We start from the raw sequence: 6,221 nt of genomic DNA on the forward strand, positions 1-6,221 counted from the left end.
ACTCCGCCGGCGGGGTTCACGGTGTTTTTGTTACTTCACACTTCGCTCGGTGGGTGGAGTTTGGCAAAAACTCCACCTACGCTGCGTAGCGGAGCTTTCTGGCACCCACCAACACTTAGAGAATTCAACGGATGCCATTTGACCGTAACTAAGCACTTCCGGGAAGCTTAACATCCATACTGCTGGACTAAACTAATTCTGTCAGCCGTCTCTGAGTGGTAGGTACTGCTAATTGCAAGGTGACCTAGGATTGGAGCACCTGGGTCGTCAGCCAATGCTCGTGCTTCAGACTAAATACAGGCATCCTGATTGGTTGTGGAGTTCACACGAGCTTTGTGATGAGGCAGCCTCCTGAATTGGCATTGTAAGTAAGACACGTTCCATGAAGGAAGCAGCACAGCCTGGCTGCAGGTCTTTCTGGGTCTCAGCTGAGGAGGACAGGCTCTGAGGACTTCAATGACGCCATGCAATATGAGCGATGCCCTCGGTAGGCTACTGGCTTTGCTGCTCCTGGCCCCCCATAAACAATGGCAGTGGCCACCCCCAGTGACTGGACTACAATCCCCCTTTCAGGCCCTCCAAACCTTTGTCATTTTGTTGTTCCATGTACTCCGGTTTCGGCTGCTGTGACTAGCGCCAGAATGCGGAGCTCTCGAGCTATATCACAGACTTCCTGGACCAGCCCGGGATGCAGCACTGCAGCAGGTACATTCAGTACATCCTGTGCCAGGTGAGCCATGCGTGCACACGCCGTGGATGTTGTTTGGTGCCCTCTCAGGCCAGGGAAGAATTCTGTTTTTTTTAATATGTGCTGTCAGACAGTTTTAAGAAGTAAAGATGGCTGAGAGTAAATATGAGACACAAATCTTCAGGGTTGTGCAATCCAGCTGCACTCACATCCTCCCAAGGTCCTTGGAGGTGTGGCGCCTGTACAATAAATCCTTAACCCTCAGCCCAGTTTAAACTGAGTGTTACAATTAGTGGTGGGCGACAGGTGAGTGGATCCGCCCGCTTGCGGAACATAGCGGAATTCCACAGAGTTTTTATGCAACTCCGTGGAATTCCAAGTAGTGCAACTCTGCGAGCTCCCTCCAACCTTACACATTACTACTAAAATGTAAATGTATGTGTGCGAAGACACCACACTCGGTTTGAGATCTCTACACTACAGTCAAGTTCAAGCTGCAGCTCTGATCACTGATGTGAACAATACTGCTCACCATGAACGCCAATTCACAAGCAATGAGAGTAGAGGCTGTCACGTCAGCTGAGATTAATAAGTGCATCAATTACACATAATTTTTTATAGAAAAGAGGTGCATGCCTATTATAATTTGCATGGTGACCTTGGCATCCTTTTTCAGGTAATGCAGCTGCAAGACTCTTTAAACATAGCTTTTAAAAATAGGAATGAACAAATGCTAAATGCTTGTAATGTATATTATAGATTGTTACATAAGAATAGATTTATGATTATCTGCTTCTCATATTTTTGTTCAGGACAGGGAATACTATGATAATTTGATAACTTAATAAAGTGCATCATTTTGCACTGGGATAGAGACACGTGCACCTTAAAGACTTTATGTATAACTCATCAATCATTAATAGATACAACAGCTGTTCCGAAATGCATCTCTACCTGCACAAAAGAGGATGTATATTGTAACAAGCACAAATGAGAGGTTTACAAGCTTAGAATGATGGTCTAATCAGTAATTGAAGGATATTCTATTTTGACTAGATGAATTGCAGCTAATTTCCAGAGCTATATAACCCACAACACCAAATTCCATAAAAATATTGTTTTGCCCTCCACCTGCATAGCTCCAAAATAAGTTTGTGTTTCCAAATCTGCTAACTTTAAAGTATTTGTTTCCATTATAGCACAGCTATGGGATACATGAGGAAAGGAGTTGGCCATAAAGCGTTTGCACGTAGCAGTCTGCATTGACAAGGTCCAACAACCTACGAAAAATTCTCAACATCACCCAAAATTTGATATGGAGTTTTTGCAATAAAAAACTTTGCTTTCTTTATTTTTCTATCCTTCTGTATGTTATTTCTGTGTTACAATCATAAAGTATGATTGTGGCTATATTTCAGGCATATATCTACTTTATTTTAAATGTGCTTTTTTTCTATATATTGAGATAGCCGTTGGGCATTGTTTTCCCTTTCCTAATACTTAGGCTCCGACAATTGGCACACTGCATGAGTGGGACTAGTTATTTTCCCAGAACAACTTTTAAATGTGGTGGGTCCACTTACTAAGATTTTAGAACTTGTAGAACAAGCCAATCAATCCATGAATTCAGTAGACTGCCTTGTCTAACTGTACTTAATGGACTTTTTATTTTGCTGACAATGCCACAATGGCCATGTCTCTAAAGAGTGCTTGAAAGTTAGTACACATTTTGTGAACTTGCCAGCTCACAGACAGCTCCAGACCCTCATAGTTTCCTTCTTAAGTGACCATTTTATGAAACAATTGGTATATATTAGTCACCGCTTTCCCTCACTGTACAAAGTTTATACTCTATGAAGATGCTATTTGGGAAACATGTTTTTGAAAAATTAAGTAGGTCCAGGAACTGTTATGCCAAGCACCACTACTCCAGAACAGTTTAGAACAGTACCCATGAATGAGCCGGTTTCAGAAATACAAGACCCTCCATCTTTCTCCAAAGAATAACAGGCTGATATGTATTTCTTCTACAACAGAGTACAAGGGAGAGTTTCTTTCTAAAAGGCAGCATTCAGTGGTCTTCCCCTCTCTTAATTGGTTGCTAAATATGCGTTTCTTCAGATTTAGCAAGTAACTTCAAATAGTTTTTCTCTCTTTTGTTTTAAAGTTGTTTCTAAAACTAATTGATTTATACGTAGAAGAATCAGGGCATTTACTCCATCCTACGGGTTTTTGTGATGAAATATGAACAAAAGATGGAAAAGAAAAGAACAAGAAACATGGAGGTCATTGTTCATCTCAGGGGTGTTCTTTTCTAAGAGAATAAGATGCCCACGGCAAGAGTCACAATCTTGTTGTGCCTGTGTGATTTAGATTGCCAGGTTTTTGTCACTGTTAGGAGAGCTATGAAAAAATGTCAAATTACTATCTACAATCTACCACTTTATATTTTTGCATTATGTTTAAAATATAATATTTTCGTCACCTAGAAAGGCTTGGGCCCATAATCAGTAAGGCTAGGCCTACTTTAACAATCAAAAATCTACACACGTGCCAAAACTGATCTTAATTCACCATCTCACATCATGATCACACCAACCCACTTGGTATGACCTTTTTCCGAATTCTAGATTTATGTTGCTTGGTAAAACTAGTCAGGAAGTATGGCAATGAATTAAGCAACATAAATCTAGAATTCAGAAAAAGGTCCTTTCTGCCCCTTTGATGAGCCATTGGGTCAATCTGAGCCATGTAGAGAGTGATTTACGGTGGACAGTAATATCAGTAATTGAACCAGATTTCCGGGGAGGAGACCTGGAGAGATGACTGATGCAGAGAGAGGCACTGCTAATAGTGAAATTGAACTCTGCGGTGCGGTTGTCGGATTAAACTAAATGACAGAGCTGCAAAATGTATAAATTCACAAAGATATCCTTCGCACTGTCAGAAGCTATATGACTCTGTACTCAAACACGTGTTTTATGGAGAAATAGTTCATATGTCTGATCTATAACTCTCATGATGCCCTGTGTTGACCTATTCTCAGGAGTGATATGACTTCGTACCTTATCACGAGCACTATGCAGAATAGTCCATAGATTGAGACTTCAACTTCCATGATTCCATGTGTCAACTTAGAGTTAGGAAATATACATGTAAGCGTTCAAATTTGACAGAGTGTGGTCCCCTGAACCACACGTTCAGCAGCTTCAAATATCGGGTTAACATTTTTATCTTAGCTGTGATCTCCCTTTTAAATAAACAGAAAGATCTTACTTCCTCAGTGTGAGTCCCGGAATGACGCGGTGGCGCAGACCCGGGAGTAATTGCCGGACATAACTGGCCAAATATCGGCATCTAACACGCTGTAAGGAACAGACAGTGCGGAGAAAGTATTCCCGTTCAGTGCTCTTTCAAACTGAATGTACCTGACTAGTGGCTCGTTGAGTTTGTGTGTATACCACACCACATGCAAATTGCGTTTTGATGATCACAGCTTGGCATCCTGGGTAGCTGGCTAACCGCGGAGTGATTGTTCCTTTTTTGGTCTCGCCTGAGCCAGCGCGCATGCGCTGCCCTGCGAGGCTTCTAGTAAGGATTTTTAACTCGGAGCACACACTTGTGCATGTGCTTTTGTTTGCGCACACGCTATTGGCCTTTGCGTGCATCTTTCTAAGAAAGACAGCCTACAATTGGCCAAAGGCAGGTGCATGTCCTGTCTTCTCTCTCCCCTGGCCTAGGGAGCTCGGGAGAGAGCAGCAGCGTGTGCCAGCTGCATACTTGACATTCCTTACAGTGCGCGCGCACCGTGCTTGTTCTTTTTTGGAACTGTCTCAGCTTCGTTCTGAGCTGGCAACAAACGTGAAAAGCTGACCACCTCTGATTTAGGGGAACAGATTAGCAAAATGTCCAGTAATCTCACAATAATTTTAGGCGATGCAACCCAGGCCAGTGTGAAAGGAGTGGCAGTTTTAAAGAGCTCGTTTCCTTCGCCATGTCAACCTTGCTAATGTGGGCATGTTTCCATAGAGATGGTTATCGCCAGTCACCATGTGTATTACTTCTCGAGCTGCACGGTTTCCTTTCTCTTCAGCAGGTTCCAAGGGTACATTTTTCAGCGTGGGCTGCAAGTTCTCCGATAGAAAGGGCTGCATTCAGGCAGAGTGGATCACCGTTGGTGTAAACGGTATTTAGAAAAGAAACAGGGCCCATTTGACCTCAGGCACCCGGCAGCAAGGATTTATAATGAAAGAGATATCGATATGCAAAACTGTAATTGAAAGCACGTGAAAGGCGGCCTGGTTAATTTTCCCCAGATGGGAAAAACGTCGACCATCTTTAAGGGAAACTGCTCTCTGGAGAGCAACATATTTGCTAGATATTTGTTGCCCAAAAAAATCCTGTTTACTAATGAGAACATTTAAAATGTAAAATAGTGCACTCTTGCCTGCTGGGTGTCATAGGAAAGACCTCTAACGTTACGTCTGATGACAGCATACTGCACTGATGACACACCTTGCTGCAATTGTTATCTCACACATGTGCAGCACTTACACTCTGTAGATCAGCAGCCCTGTTTTAAAACTTGGGTAAGGGCTCCTTTTAGATACCAGATACTGGTTGCCAGGGAAATTTCCTAACAAACTGAATACAGTCTCTAAAGACCTTATCCTGTCAAACAATTGGGTCCATGTAGGGCAGAACAGGGACACTGTTCTTTCCTTACCTATTGAACAAGAGATCAGAAATCTAAATAATATATTTTGCAGATTAACCATCTATGTCTACATTCTCTAACTATCTGAATGTTCTTCTCAATCTTCAACTTTCTCTATGACAGTTCAGAAAGAGACATTTTATTTCTCCACCTCCTACATGACTAATGAGTTAATATCCCTTTTGCTCCTGTGACAACTCACCATTACCTGTACTAACTGTTGAAAATGTATGGTCCTGCTGCATTTTGAAAGCAGTCCATCCGTACAAAAAAAATCTAAACACTCTTTGAAACAAGATCCTAATCTATGGTTTTGTTATCCTTTCAGGATGTATGCCACCTGTGTACAAGGCAAAAAAGTGGCCTTCCATGGACATCAAAACTATGCAAAGGAAATTTGCCATAAAGATTTCCCTTGCCATAAAAGACTGAAGAAAACAGCAAATCTGGAAGCAAACAACAAAGTACCTGGCTTTCTTTGACCATTTCTTGTTTACTTTCACTATTATATTTTATGGTTTCCTGGGACCTTTTGGCCAGGCACGTGCTTCAGTTGAATAAAATTGATTTGGAAGAGCCATTTTTGATCCATTTTCTTTCAACCTGTGTTTTGATTAGTCTTTTTCCACAGGTCGAAATATTAGAAAAATGGCAGATAATGACTTGTACACATATGAAGACAAGGTCCACTGAATATGTGGGAGTATCACAAATTAAACGGCTGCTTTTGAGTTCAAAGTGTGTCACGTTCTTGTTAACTCCCATTTCCTCAGATTTTGATTATACCACTCCACCACCTTTTACTGTGCAGAACAA

The 6,221-nt window shown here is 41.7% G+C and overlaps 1 long non-coding RNA gene across 1 annotated transcript; it reads left to right on the forward strand.

Moving 5' to 3' along the window:
• The first annotated feature begins 331 nt into the window (after positions 1-331).
• LOC146868014 (uncharacterized) lies at positions 332-5,983 on the forward strand. The gene is made up of 2 exons (XR_014966170.1): positions 332-730; positions 5,734-5,983. It is a non-coding gene; the product is annotated as an uncharacterized LOC146868014 (long non-coding RNA).
• The last annotated feature ends 238 nt before the right edge of the window (positions 5,984-6,221 follow it).

The sequence above is a fragment of the Triturus cristatus genome, chromosome 1_2 (assembly GCF_964204655.1).
Source record: "Triturus cristatus chromosome 1_2, aTriCri1.1, whole genome shotgun sequence".
NCBI classification, from domain to species: domain Eukaryota; kingdom Metazoa; phylum Chordata; class Amphibia; order Caudata; family Salamandridae; genus Triturus; species Triturus cristatus.